Raw genomic sequence first — 15,948 nt, forward strand, 5'->3', positions numbered from 1 at the left:
ATGTTGAATAAATCTCCCTCACGCTTGTACTTAAACTTGGTCCTCGGCACCTCGAGCAGCACCCGCTACGCAGACCTGAGGCTGCGGGAAGGTGCGTAGGAGTGGAGGAGCTCAAAAGAGGTACGCCGGGGCGAGGCCATTCAATGATTTACAGAAAAAAAGGAGAATCTTAAATTAAATCCCATTATGCTTCACATAAAAGGTTTTGAATCCTTCAATAATCCACTATTTCCCTCGTAATCTTATGTTCACCAAAGTCTCAAATTATAGTGTCCAAACTTGTTCGTACACACACATCAGAAGAGAGAGAGCGAGGGATAAGTAAGAGAAATAAAATAAAACTAGAAATGATCTTTCTAATTTAAGTGTGTTAGGGTTAGGGATGTTTAAACAAATCTATCTATGGATATAATGAATACCTAAAATTTACCAGGTCTTATCAGGAGATATGAGTGATAGGTGCTTATGTTAACTGGAATATAAATCCTTCACAGATCACACATCAATCTCACAGAGAATCTGCAGAATGATGTCACTCTGATCCATTGAAGGCTCATTGATTGCTTATGGGGAACGTAAACTCCTTTATTCATGCCAATGAAATCCTAAAAAAAATTGCTTCATGCAACACAATATGAAAAGTCAAGTTAATGCCATACAACATAGTGAGCAGCAAGAAAAGGAGGAAAAAAGTTGTAGACCAAACAAACGGCCCTTCTTATCAGCTGAAGGGAGCAGAGAGACTTAGAGAGTTTGAGTATTGGGAAGGAAAGAAAAAAAGGACAAGCTTGACTTAAAAGCCACACACTAGTTGCGTGACCTTGCATGTACAGCATAACCAGTCACAAACACTCCTCTCACTAAGACTCCCTTTCAAAAGCTTTCCCCTATTCACTCACTCACTGCCATTGACACATTTATTTGTCTTTTCGCAGTCCAGCCAATCAACCCCAGGAACTTATTGATATATATTTTTTCAAATATTTTTTCTAAAGGTTAGGGTAAAAGAGGGTCTGAAAATGTCTGGCAGTGAATGAGTTAAAAGTGCAGCCATTCTTGCTTACACCACCATCTGCTTTAAACTCTGCTAGATTTTAACGTAATTTGTTTTTTCCCCGTTACCGTAACGCTTTGGGATGTCCATCATCAAATACTCATACATGGCGATTACAACATAAACAATGCGTACAGAATCAAATAAATACCATCAAATGCATGAAAGCATGCGCAATCCGCTCGTTGAAAAGCAACTGAAAATAAAGACTTCAACGCATGGCAGTTTACAAACAAGCTTACAATTATTGACAAAAGCATATCATTTTCAAACACTTGATTAAATGTTCCGGCAGGAGACCCCGAGGACGACCCAGAACACGCTGGAGAGACTATGTCTCCCGGCTTGCCTGGGAACGCCTTGGGATCCCTCCGGAAGAGCTGCAAGATGTTGCTGGGGAGAGGGAAGTCTGGGCTTCCCTGCTGAAGCTGCTGCCTCCGCGACCCGACTTCGGATAAGCGGGAGATAATGGATGGATGGATGGATGATTAAATGTTGTTTATAACTGGCGACTCGGACAATCTCCGATTGCCCTATCTCGTGAAACTCTGTATATACGTCACAAGCCGTAATTATTGGAGTCGCTCGCACACGCTGCTAATCAATTGTGCGTCTCTCCGAGGTCCTTCAGCGGCACTCGGGTGCCCTCTTGGCACAAGGCTCCCAGGCCTTTCTGGTGGCTACTGCTGGCCAAACAGTCACACCTTCACTAAACTACGTTAAACTGTACAGCAATCACACCAACAAGTGATAACAGCACAACGACACATTTAGAGCACTTTACACAACACTGCTTAAGTAAATAACATCAATAACAACACACAAGCAACAAAAATATCAACCACTGCACAGCAATATATTCCTGAATTTCAGAGCATTTATCTAATACTATTATCGGACATGCTTCTTCAACTCTACAATATGATAGAAACAGCATCGGGAGATTTTGTGTAAACAGGCACTCCCTTAGCTTTTATTGTAGCTGGCGCTAGTCTCAAGAATATTGTAGAGTTAAGAGCAAGTCATGGAATCTCGAATGGACCTCCTCCTTGGAAGATCCCGTCGGGGTCACCAAATTTTTAACTTTTTTGAAGTCAGTGAAGCGTTTGATCTCACGGACTAGCATATGTCGGCAACAGCCTAGCATGGGGCTAGTTAATTAAAATGACTATAGAAGACAGCGACGACCACAATAGCCTCTTGGAAAAGGCAAATAAAACAATCTCTGACCTGAGAAGGGATATTCGTCGGCTGTCAGAGGAACTCCAGGAAAAGGAATCAGTCATTTCTTGTTTCGCGACCCGTTTTCCCGAACTCTCCGCCGTGGTTATGAGGAGGCATGCTCATGAGATCCTGACAGCGACAACGACGGCTGAGGCAGCTGGCCTTTCGGACACGGTGAAGTGGGACCTGGTTGCCTGCCCGGGGCCATCCTGCTCGACACCGCTGCAGAGTGATACCTGGGTCGAGGTGGTGTCCCGCCGCCGGAGGGGCGGGGGGCCACCCCACCGCCCGCAACTTGTCCTGGGGAATTGCCTTGCCGTCCTGGTGAGCGACTCCCCTGCTCCAATTGCTGCGCTCCGGCAGGAGACATCTGTTGCTGTTTTCGACGCTGGGGCTGTGGTCGTAAGGGCTACCTCGGATTCCCCGCCGCCCATGGTTACGATCTCGACCGCGAACCCCGGAGTGGGCATGTCCGCCTCCGGCCCGGCCCGGCCACCCACTCGCGCGTCAGGCTACTCAAAGATGCAGTGTCGCGGTACACGAGTGGCCGACACCAACGGCGAGACTCACCACTGCCATCCTCGGCCGCCGCTCGGCCTCAACGGCGCTATCCTGGACGACGGGGTCGGGAATCTCCCTCCGGCTGTGAGTCCCCTGGTGTTCCCTCTTCATCCGCCAACCACCCTTATAGTCGGGGACAGCGTTATTAGACACACTCACTATCTCGGCACAATCACCCACTGTTTTCCCGCAGCAAATGTTATGGACATAGTGAACATTCTGCCCGGTTTACTCGACTCTCTTCCACCATCCATAACCCGGCTCATTGTTCACGTGGGGACGAATGAGACAGCACGCCGACCACGCCGACAGTCGGAGCAGACGAAGAGAGATTTTCATACCCTCTTTGCCTTGCTAAAAACCTACCGCCGTTGTCTTGTGGGGTCGAGCACTTCAGCCGCCTTTTAAGCCTGAATACGTGGCTCCTACGCACTTGTGGCCACCTTGACTTTGCTTTTATTGACAATTTTAAACTATTCTGGAATCGTCTGTCTTTTTACCAGGCGGACGGTGTCCATCCAAACTATATTGGAAGCAGGATTTTAGCTGCTAACCTCCACAATGCCATTATCAATTCCACTCCCAGATGACTCCTGTTTAACAATCACTCAGCGGGTGTTCCCAACTCTTCTTCTGCTCGTAAACATTGCAATGACAATTACATTCCACCCACCTACAGGCCAACACCAGCTGCTCACAGTACCACCACCCTCACTAGCTCTCCCTGCAGGCCCCCCATTATCATTACCACCACCGGACAACTTCTCCATTAAAACCATCACTGGCAGACGCTTCCCCCGCACACAGAAACAACGTGATTTTAACAGTGGCAATTTGGTATATGCTAACACTTCTCATCCGTGCCACCATGAGCACACGTCCAGCACAAAAATTAACCTGGCTGTGCTGAACGTGCGCTCCCTTTTAAACAAAACTTTTATTATAAACGACCTGATCTTAGACAATAATTTACATGGTATTCTTTTATCTGAGACATGGCTTGGTACAGATGCTCCAGTTGCTCTCACAGAGGCTTGCCCCCTGAATTTTAACTTTTTATTTTCTACCAGGGATGGGAAAAGAGGGGGTGGGACTGCATACATTTTTTATTAATACTCTTATCTCAAAGGAGGTCATTTTTAACAGCTATTTATCATTCAAATATCACGCTTTTTTTTTTTTAGCAATCACCCTATTCTCTGCATTACTGTTTATAGACCTCCCCATCATTCCATTACAAAATGTTCAGATTTCTTATCCTTTTTATATTCCAGTTATAACAAGATTTTAATAACCGGCAATTTTAATTTACACGTGGATTACATCTCGGACCCACTATTCAGAGAATTTTTAAACCTTTTAAACTGCTTGGATTTTAAACAGCACGTCTCGCAGCCAACTCACAAAAGGGGACACACCCTAGATTGGGTTATAACCTATGGCTTGTCTGCCGGTGTGTCCTCTATTGTTGACTTGGCTGTGTCAGACCACTACAGTGTGTATTTTAACATCGCCAGTTTTAACCATCTGGCAGCCTCGGTGAAAACAGTGAAGAAACGCTACCTATCTTCTGAGGTGGCTACAAATTTTATCGAGGTTTTAAAAAGCACTCCTGCTGACATTTTACCTGCACCCTGTGATTTTATTATTGATAATTTTAACCTAAATCTAAAATCATCATTAGATTCAGTGGCTCCACTTTTAATTAAAACAAGAAAAACAAAGACTGTTCCCGCGCGGAGAAACAATGCAATCAAGATATCGAAAAGAAAATGCAGGAGTGCAGAGAGGAGGTGGAGAAAAAGTAATCTTACAGTACATTACGAAATATTATGTGAACAACTAAAATCCTACAATAAAACAGTCAAACGGGCAAGAACTTCCTATTTCTCAAACCTCATTACAGTTAATAAAAACAACCCCAGAGTTCTCTTCTCCACCTTTGAACTTTTAACTAGCTCTGATTTTAACAAGTCCTCACAGAGACCAACAGACACTCTCTGTGAGGACTTCGCAGACCATTTCAGAAGTAAAATCGATGACATAAGATCCAGTCTTTTAGCCCGTCAAAACGCACGTTTTAATAAACCTGGACAATCATATTAACATGAGGAAACACTGGAAAGTTTTGCCCTGGTTGATGCAAGGACACTTGGTCGAGTTTTCTCCCAGGTAAACCCAACAACCTGCCTTTTGGATCCAATTCCTACATTTCTTTTTAAGACATTTTATGGATTTTTTGAGGAACAAATTTTAAATATAGTCAATTGCTCTCTTCAGACGGGCTTCTTCCCCGCTGCCTTTAAAACGGCGGTGGTGAAGCCCCTTCTGAAGAAGAGCAATTCTGACCCGAGCGTTTTTAATAATTACAGACCTGTTTCCAACTTACCGTTTTTAAGTAAGATTTTAGAAAAACTGAGATGAGACTTTCAGTGTTTGTTCCACCAAAGACAGATTTGTATTCATCTTCATTTAAAATCATTCTCACTCTTTACCTTTCAGCCTCTGGTTTAAAGGTGTCGTAACGCCCGCTTCCATCCGTTTACTTACTATATCACATATTTCTGTTGTCTGTGTATTACAAGCATCCATTTTCCGCACAACTTCTGGGGTGTTAGTTGAATTGCGTTGTAGTCATAATTTTGATGTACATGGTCGTATCCACTTTGAATACACTGATTTATCAAGATCCTTCTTCGAACAGAATTGTTTTAGACTTATCCTGCATTCTTTTGCTATCCCCTCCCAGGAGTTATAAGATTTTAAGAATGCCTTTACATGCCTTTTGGCTTGTTCTTCACGCATCTGTTGGCCTCTTTCAGTGAGTTGCTTTTCACGAACACCAGAGACTACTTTTTGTGCGGCAACTGATTTTTCTTCTTTTGCTGAAGTTTCTTCAAAGATGTCCTCTCACCAGTGGATTTTCCCTCTGACACTGACATATTTAGCTTCTGATTTATGTGACTGCAACTATCTTTAAGTCATAGAGTTATGTCTTAATGAGTGTTGTTGTACCTCACATTAAACAAAACAGAAAAAGAGACATGGGCCCGTCACAAAACATTAGGCAATTTAAACTGCATTCATCAACATGAGCCCTTAGCTTGCTTGCTTTAACTTCAAAATATACAAAAAAAGGCTTCTCTTAACCATGTAATTTCAAACACAAAAAAACTGTATTAGAAATAAAGCCATTAAACATTCACTTGACCTTAAGCATTTCAAGCATTTCAGAAAACCAGGTCTTCTCAAGCATTTCACTCAAACTTCATTTGCAACCAAAGTCACTGTACCCGTTGCTTGGACCAGGTGAAGGACTGCGCCGAGAAAGTTCAGTTCAGAGATTATCGCTTCATGAGAGTTCTCTCACTGCATCCGAAGTCTCTGTTTAAGATGGTGACTCACACAGGCTTTGTCTTCCAAAACGAAACCAGCAGGAACGACCCAGCAGATGACCCAGATGTAGCGTTGAGTTTTCACTGTAAGCAACCCTTGGATCACCAAAGAGAGAGTCTCGACTGATGCATAGGTGTCCTTTATTTTAGTTTCTGTAGCATCATCATTGGGTTCACCCTGGCACCGTGAAAACTGCATGCCAGGACATACAAAACAAAAAAAACAAATCACCACACAATTCTCACAATACAATCCAAATAATTTGTGCATCAATATTAAAACATCAACAAACATACCTCACTGCGCTCACCAAGATTGCTTAATGTAAAATTATCTCTTCTGCAGTCCAACACAGGTGTCAAAGTCCCCTTCTGAGTGAAAATGAAGCATCAAGCTAGAGCCTGGAAATAAAACCTTGTGGCGCAGGCCCAAACAAATCAGCTGCCTAACTTCCCCCACCTGTGTGGCTGCCTTTACAGCTCAGGCTCTTGTGGCGCTACGGTGTCATTCAAGGGACAAAATTCAATTCCCAAAGTACATACCCAAGACCCATACACATATCCCAACTTTACACATCAACCATCCAAAGCAAAAATAGAAACAAAAACACTCTTCATTAAATCTTTATATTCATAAAAAAGGACAATGTAAACAAAACAAGTAATAAAACTTTTTCGGTCAAGGACTAGTGTGGTCCTATACAAAAAATATTCTACTACAACAACTATTGTTGTTTTTTTTGGGCTGAAAAGCCTCTGCCATTTGTCATATTCGATCTACACAAACCACGAAAAGTAAATTCACATTAATATATATTCAGCGTTTCTCATCCACTCGAGTCTCGCTCATAGATGATACTCACCCGAAGAATATGTGTATCTTGAGCTTTGGAGCCTAGAGGAACTTTCATTGCACAGTAAGAACAGATGTCCTTGTATTCTTAAAAAAAATGTCAAAAAAACATTAATGTACACCTACATGTGAAGACATGCATGTTGTCCAAGAGCATTGATCCAAGACAACAAAAATTTGAAATTGTCTGCATTACCTCCATGACAAAGACCCCACAACTAGTCCCACCTCTGTGGAATTGTTGCAGGTTTCCATGTCAAACTCAACCAATCCCTTCGCCCAAGTAAACTGAACCTTGTCTTGAAGTATTTCCGATCTAAAAACATTGGCAGGATCAACCACAAAAATTTGTGTAGTCGGTGCATTAAGGTACTGTCCAGGGATGAAAAAAAGAAACACATTCAAAATACATGTACGGTGAAAGGAAGACTGGACCATTAAAATAAAAAAACACAACATACTTTTGTGTTTATGCATTTTTTTACTTACCACTAACCTCCAGTGGTTGTTATGGACATTCACACAACCAATCACTCCATCGTACTGATCAAAATCCACCTATGACACGATTGTAATGAGAGTAAGATAACTTTTCTAGTAAATGTGAAATTTATGTAGTACAGCACACCAGGGATCAGGTAAAAATAATATTAGCCATAACTGCTTAGACACTTTCATAGTAAAAATGCAAAGATGAGCTTATTTAGTCAATTCATGATAAAAAGTACTTACATTCTTTAAGGTTTGCCTTGTCAATTGAGTGTTTCCTCCAAACAAAATAACACCGATCACAAAGTGGTACAGCCGGCATAAATTCCCTATTCTTTTTAGTGTGGTTTCGATGTAAAATTCAATTTTCTGCAAAATTGAAAGGGTAAGTTACTTATCAAATTTATCTTTAAAATTTCCCATTAGAAAAACTGATTGTGTCCATAAACCCAGTTTTGGGGTATGCCATGTTAGATGATTACATTAAAGTGAAGCCAGGTACCCAGGTCAAGGGTGGAGGGTCGCGGCCGAACCGGCAAGAAAGGGTCAATTGCCCAGCTCTGTATACAAGGTTCTTGTTTGTTCTGCGGAGGTTTACATGATTGTGTTTACATACGTCATTCGACTTTTAGCATTGTACAGTATTAGTACGCGTGAAGTGAGCGCGCGGTGAATTGGCCATTTTTCTTCCGAACAGAGCATGTTCGAGAAGCCGAGTGAGTCGAAGGAGAAGTGACGGTCGGCGAGGTTCCTTTTGGAATGTGGGAGGAAACCGGAGTACCTGGAGAAAACCCACGCAGGCACGGGGAGAACATGCAAACTCCACACAGGGAGGCCGGAGCCGGGATCGAACCCACGACCTCTGAACTGTGAGGCGGACGTGCTAACCAGTCGAGACCGTGCTGCCCTATAGAATTTAAACTAGGGAAAATAAATACAAATAAAAAATAAATTGTAGGGGTCTCTGTTTTTAAACATCTGATTTCAACTCTCTACACGTGCTTCGAACGGCGAGTGCCCGTTCTCAGCCCGGCGGCCTACTGAGATACGATCGCTAATATCTCGTATGAAAAAAATTAGGGGAGGCTGATTTGTTCTTTTCGAGTGGAGGCTGGCTGCATGATTTCACTGGCGGGGCAAACCTGAGCCAACAGACAGCGAAATGAACCAATCAGTGAAGAGTGCATGTGAGGTTGCCACAAAAATACTTCATCCCATTCTCTAAGCATGCACAGCATTTTCGTGAATTTGTCTCAAATTTACTTGAGACACTCAAATCAGACGACTCTCGCTACTTTTGTAGACTTAAATATCTTATGCTGAATCCTCGTCTTTGCTTTAAATCATCTTGATGCACGTTGGAGCTTCTTGGCCTGGCCTAGTTTAGCTTAGCTTCTCTTAGCTTGCTAGCCGCTATCAGAGAGACGCGTTTGAGACACAACACAACACATCACTCAGCAGAGATCAAACTGTGTGCGTTGAGTGTTGTGATTGTTGTGTGAAAATGTGCTAGAAGGACAGCAGTGTACGATGAGAAACTTTGTGGAGCAAAAGAGGACAACGACACTGTTTTCAAGAAGTATACAAATGCCTCACGCAGATGTTGTTCACTTCACATCATTCTCGCGTTTGTTTTTAATGGCGAGACCTTCACCCGAGCACTGTATGACGATTCATTGAATATGAAATTATTAACGTTCAATCATGTGTGACTTGATCCAATTTCTGTACAAATTTCGCTACACAGGCAGTGTTGGAGTCACTTTCTCTGAAACTAGTTGTATTTTTGTGTAAATCACTTATTTTTGTTTATGGAATGAAAGTAAATTGTTTTGTTAAAGTTAAGATAAATTATTGTAAAATTTGTATCTTTGTTGTACTGTAGTTCATTTCTGTTGTTGAATTCTTGACCGTCGTGGGTTCGATCCCGGCCCCGGCCTCCCTGTGTGGAGTTTGCATGTTCTCCCCGTGTCTGCGTGGGTTTTCTCCAGGTGCTCCGGTTTCCTCCCACATTCCAAAAACATGCACGGTAAGTTGATTGGACTCTCTAAATTGCCCCTAGGTGTGAGTGTGAGTGCGGATGTTTGTCTCTGTGTGCCCTGCGATTGGCTCGCAACCAATTCAGGATGTCCCCCGCCTACTGCCCGAAGACAGCTGGGATAGGCTCCAGCACGCCCACGACCCTTGTGAGGAGAAGCGGTACAGATAATGGATGGATGGAGTTCTTGACCTTTATGTAGTCATTTTTGTTTAGTATGCCCCTCAATCACCAGGTATGGCTACTGCATTTAGAGGCGTGCTTTCCTTGGTGAGGTCAGGGGTTAAAAGCAAGATGGCCGCCTTAAGTCAGGTGTGTGTGGGTGGACAAAGTGCTAAGCATGCAAGCAGGCCTCGGTCAGATAAGGTTTTTCTAGCTCAGCACTATCTGAAAGCATTATTTGGACATTACGAAACATTATTTGGACATTTGAAAGCATTATTAGACATTTGGAAGCAACCACAACTTGACTCCCGATCTCCTCGCCTGCACAAACAAATCGTGAGTTAATGCATGGAAGCCCTACTGAGACCTGTACATGCCCTTAAAATCGTTGAAAAATGGCTTTTTTAAAAATTTTAAATAGTCAAAGTAATACTCCAAAAAGTAAAAGTAATGTGAAAAGTACCAATCGCAAATGGTTAAATCGGGACAGCGACCGTTGGTGGGAATCCTCGCGCACGGTTGAATAAAACAAGACAAAAAGCAGTCAAATGAAGACTGTATCACTCACTTTAGGTAAAAGTATCTGCCAATAAAAAAGGAAATGTCAAACCTTTTTTCAAAATTAATGAACCCCTAATATGACCTTTGCAGTGACAAAAACAAAATCCTCTGAACTCCCTAACACTGTATCAAAACACTTTTTCAAGAAATTCCACCTTGTTGTAGAATTACAGGCTCCAATAGGAAGGTCACTGACAGCCTAGGATGAAATGAGCAGATTTTGGTGGGCGTGGCCAAGGCGCGGCCAAGACGCAGCCAAGGTGTGGCCAGGGCATGCCTGCACCACGTACTTGTTTACACATTGAGTCTTTCACGTCCGCACTTAAAGAAATATTGACACATGCTTTTGTGCTCATCAGTAGGTGATCACCAAATGCCACATTTATGTACAAAATGTTACTATAATAGGTATGATTACAGTATTGTCTGTTTAATGACAGTTATCAAATCTATTTCTAAATTAGGTGCCCAATCAAAAACATTTATTTTTTCAGGGGTTCAGCTGTACTCCAGTCACACTTCAGTCTCCACACATATCCTGGACAAGGATATATCAATATCCTGTAGTAGTGCAACTCATGTAGTGTACAGTATAGTGTTGTTACTTGTACGTATGTGGCACCTGGTGATTACCTCTGGCCAACCACGTCATCACATCGAAGTTAGCTTGTGTTGCCGATGCGAGAGTTGACAGAAATGGCTCAACACAGTGAACGCACAGTACATGCATTTCAGTACAATCCTGAATCCGGTGAGTCACCAGAAGAAGAAGTGACCTGACGGCTACAGTGGGAATGGTTAGTTGTCAATTGTGTTTGCCGGGGTCTGTGTAGATTAGACGCTGCAGACGCTTGCACATGTGTCCCAACATGCTTTGTTTATGAGAGATGGAGCCCAACTACACAGACGGGGGAGCAGATGACAGCACAGAGTCTGTGAGGTTGGTGGTGGACCCATGCGGGGGATTTCTGCCATGTCCCCATGTGATGAGCACACCTGTGGCAGTGTCTGGCCAGAATATTCCCTGGGGACCAGACACTGGGACTGATCCATGTGGAGGAACATGTGGGGGTGATCACTGGGACTTTAATGAAATGTTAGTATTTGGTTTATTGTTTAGATGGTTTTGGTTTGGGATACAAGGTTTAGTTTATTAGTGCTTCTTTATTTTCGGATTATGGTTTAGTGTTGGAGGGTTTTAACTTGATTAACGAGCTAATAATTTACACCTGTGGAGTTGTAATGGTTTAACCCAATTGACTTTAGCATATTTAAGGTGCCGGATAACATCAGTCTTAAAGCGACTGCTGGAGAAGCCATGCTCCATTTTAATCCTTCAACACACTTTTTGCACTTTGCACTTTTTGTATTGTTCGGAAAATACAAAGGAAAAAGAAAGATGACCACCTGAAGAAAACCTGCTTCTGCTCCTCTGTGCTCAATATCTACTGCTCGTACCTGGCTGGCATTCCCCGGGAGGGAGGAATGTTTGGTCTATTTAGACGACATCCTGGTCCATGGGAACTCCTTCCATGCACCCTTGGGGGCTCTGCGGCGGGTCCTACAAAGAATTTCCACTACTGGTCTGAAGCTTCACCCTGACAAGTGTTGTTTTATGAGAAGAGAGCTAGAGTTTCTGGGACACAAAGTTGGGCAGCAAGGCATTGGCACTTGGGAAGAGAAAGTGCAGGCCGTGAGGGACTGGCCTACTCTCGGCAACTTGCGTGAGCTGAAGAGCTTTCTTGGGCCAGCATCCTGCTGCAGGCGATTTGTGCGTGGCTTCTCATGCATAGCCGCACTGCTCTTCCACCTGTAGCGGAAGGACACTAATTTTGACTGGACTCCTGATTGCGCACAGGCCTTCAGCTCTCTGAAGAGAGTGCTGACAGAGGCACCCTGATCCCCCAGATGCTAACCGCCCAATCCTTTTTGGACACCGATGCCAGCAATGTTCGAATGGGAGCAGTCTTGAGTCAAGTGGGGGCGGAAGGGGAGAAGGTAGTGGCATACTTCAGCAAAATCTTCAACAACACTGACCATGCTGCCCTCCACTCTTGTCTTTTAAGGAACCGGAAGGACAGATTGCGTGCTGGCTTGAAGAACTGGCACCATATGTCTCCCAAGTGGAGCACAGGGCGGGAGCTTGCCATGCCAATGCCGACACTATGTCGCGACGTCCATGTGCTCTTGCTGGCTGTCGGTTCTGCGAGAGAAGAGAGGCCAGAGAGAAAGAACTATGTGGTGAGGAGCAAGGTGATGATCACGTCGAGCCTGCATGCAGGGAGGTGCAAGTTGTGGACACACCTGAATGGAATAAACAGCAGGAACAGGGTGCTGATCTGCGACCCGTATTACAGTGGGTCGAGTTAGGTCAAAACCCTAAGTGGGAGGAGGTCACTGAACACTCGCCTGCCACTAAAGGACTGTATTCAAAGATTGGGGCTCTCCAATTGAGGGATGGAGAGCTTCTGAGAGCCTGGAAGGAGCCTGCTACCGGGGAGGAGAGGTGGCGGGTGGTTGTCCCCAAGGCTCTAAGGGAGGCTGTGTTGAAAGCCTCTCAGGAACATACGAGGACTGGACACTTTGGGGCGTCAAAAACACTTTGTCAACTTCAGCAACGTTTCTATTGGGGTCAGCTAAGAAAAGATGTTGAGGACTTTTGTCGTCGCTGTGACCTCTGCACAGCGTACAAAGATCCGCCAGAGCAGTCTCGCGCTCATCTCCAACAGCTGGCAGCGGGCGTTCCTATGGAGTGAATTGCATTGGACATAATAGGCCCATTCCTATGCACCGACAAAGGCAACCGTTATGTCCTAGATGCTATGGATTATTTTACAAAATGGCCAGAAGCGTATGCCATCCCAGACCAAGACGCAGACTGTTGCGGATGCTCTGGTTGAGGGCATGTTTACAAGGTTTGGGGCACCTGAAGTCGTTCACAGTGACTAAGGTAGAAACTTTGAAACTGTGTTCACGGCAATGTGTGTGTGATTGGGCACAACGCCTCTGCACCATCAAACTTTGTGCACCCCTGCCCTGCTCATGCTGGGGCGTGAGCTTGCGCACACCTGTGGAAATGGCTTTTGGCAGACCCCCAGATACACCGTCCGTGCTGCCAGGTGAGACGCCATTACTCAGACTTTGCCATCTCATGTCATACGTTATTGACATAGTAAGTAAAACAATAAAAATGTTCCTGATGGTTCCGCGTGTGACTTATCAATTTAAAATGCAGTTACCTCGATGGTGATAGTTAATTTCTGCCTTCGTTATGTTTTCCTTTCTTCTGTCACCATTATTCATGAGCCTGGATCTTGGATTCATTAGGTGGACTTTGGCGCACCCTTGTGGACATTAAGCTTAATAGCTACATTTCAGAAAATACTTTAATCTGCCTCATTTAGTGCACAGCTACAATTGTGAAGATATTTAGGCTGCTGTGCTAGTAAACTGGTTATAGTTCTTTATTCACTGAGAACATTTGACATTATTATTTTGGTGTTGATCAGTGTTTCTCATTCTAATTATGTTTATTTGTTTGTTCCTTATAGAAAACCACTGACATATATACACATATCAAACTCCATACATCAGCATCACCTCATTAAGTTGTGTTCTGCCGTCATTGTGGAATTTATGAAAGAAGCTCAAACAAAACCACTGGATTCACTGCAGACTTTCTGACTGAAGACCTAGGCCAGTCTGGTGTAGACCCAGCACACAATCAACATTATTTAACGAGTGGTCCTTCGAGCCGGATCTACTCGAGCTGCGCTATGGCCACATCCAGAGACTTTTACAATAGGCAGCTACCCCCAAGTCCCCGTCCCAGCAGAGTGCGCCGCATTGCTGGACATCTGGAGGACTTCAAACTTAGCTACCCTCTAACACATCTTCAACCAGCCACAGTGACCCCAGTATCACCTCCGCCGCCAAGATATGTAGTGCCTGCAAGCCCTGATAGATGGTCTACTGCTTCCGCACCTGTTTATCAGCCAGCTGAGAACACTGGAAAAAGAATGCAACTTTTGGAGGCACGTTACAAGCCATCAACCAACAGATGCGAGGGCTACAAAGAGAGATGAGTACCGTCAGATTGACTTCATATTCATGGAGTGCCGCAGCTCAGCCCTATTACTCCGACAGTTATTCTGTGGAGCAACCTCAGTACATCAGCCTCCCTCAGCTAAAGATAATCTGCTCAACACCAGCTCCGACTATCCCCCCTAAAGCACAATCACCATCACGTTCTCAAGAACAAGTTAATCCACTCGAGTTTCCTCAGCAGTTGCCCACCTATCATGTACCTTTTTCTACTTCCTGCATCTCCTCTGCATTTCACCCCTCCTGAATCATTACAGCAGCTCCCTACAGCAGTGGTCCCAGTTTCAGCACCACTCCCGGCAGCAGACCCAGCTCCGCAGCTTGAAATGCACTGGCCTCCACCTCCGGTTGATTATGCTACTACTGCCATGCTATCATCGGTGTACAATCCCACACTTCCAGGTGTATCTACATTGCATGCAACTTCCCCTACTGCGAGGACAAACTGTGTGCCTGTACTCAAAATCCTATTCTGCACCAATCTCTTCCCAGCCTGCACCACAGACTGTACCTACCTCTATATACACTCCCTATGCAGCACCGCCACCAGCAGTACCAGTCAGTCAGCCATTAGGTCATGAGGTATGGCGAGCCCCGACAGCTGGCGCAGGGAAAATTAAAGGCAATCTAGAATGCTGCTCCAGTGAAATCAGGAAACTACCAGGGAATTGTGGACTTTGCAGCTGCAGTTGGCACTCTTGTGGGCATGCTCAGCCCGTCATCATTCGAACTGTGTTGTGGTTCACACGTTGACACCTTACTCAACAAGTTGTTCCCCAACTTCCGAGACTCATTTGCTGAGCATTCTTTTAATAGGGGAATAATTCAGAGTGGCAGTGATATGACATATACGCTGCCTGATTGGCTTGAAGGGAAGGTACAAACACTGCAAGTTTCCCGTCACATAGGATGAAACATTACTGAGCCGAGTAATACAGATAACAGGAAGAGAAAGACAGGTAGACAGCGGAAAGCCAAGTCCATAGCAGTGCTACTCGGAAATAACCAGAGTGTAGAGCCCGCTGTTACACAACCATCGTCAGCTCCTCAACTCCAAACCAAGAAGCGCGATAGATTCAAACCCTACTGTCCATTTTGCAACAACCAAGAGCACTATCTAAATGCATGTGCTAAGTTCACAAAACTTACAAGTGAAGCAAAGTCAAGCTGTACCAAGGAAAAGAGGAAATGCTGGAAATGCGGAAGAGTACATTTACCAGATAACTGTACACTGAAGAAACCATGCTCCAAATGTGGGGAACAACACCTTCCTGTACTGCATGAAGTAGCTGTCACTGAAAATACACTAACCGTAAGTACGCCCCCCAGTGTTGCTTACATCGATCAAGCAACTCACTCAGGCAGAGTGATGCTAAAAGTTGTACCAGTCCGTTTGCATAATCTTTCCTATGGTGATGGACAGGCTGACAGACGAGGTCAGACAGGAATCTCCATGGACTATGTCAGATTCCGCTTACCTGCAGGATTATCGGGAAAATCCTGA

The sequence above is a fragment of the Filicampus tigris genome, chromosome 18 (genome assembly GCF_054856515.1).
Source record: "Filicampus tigris isolate MCC_2025a chromosome 18, RoL_Ftig_1.0, whole genome shotgun sequence".
Lineage (NCBI taxonomy): Eukaryota > Metazoa > Chordata > Actinopteri > Syngnathiformes > Syngnathidae > Filicampus > Filicampus tigris.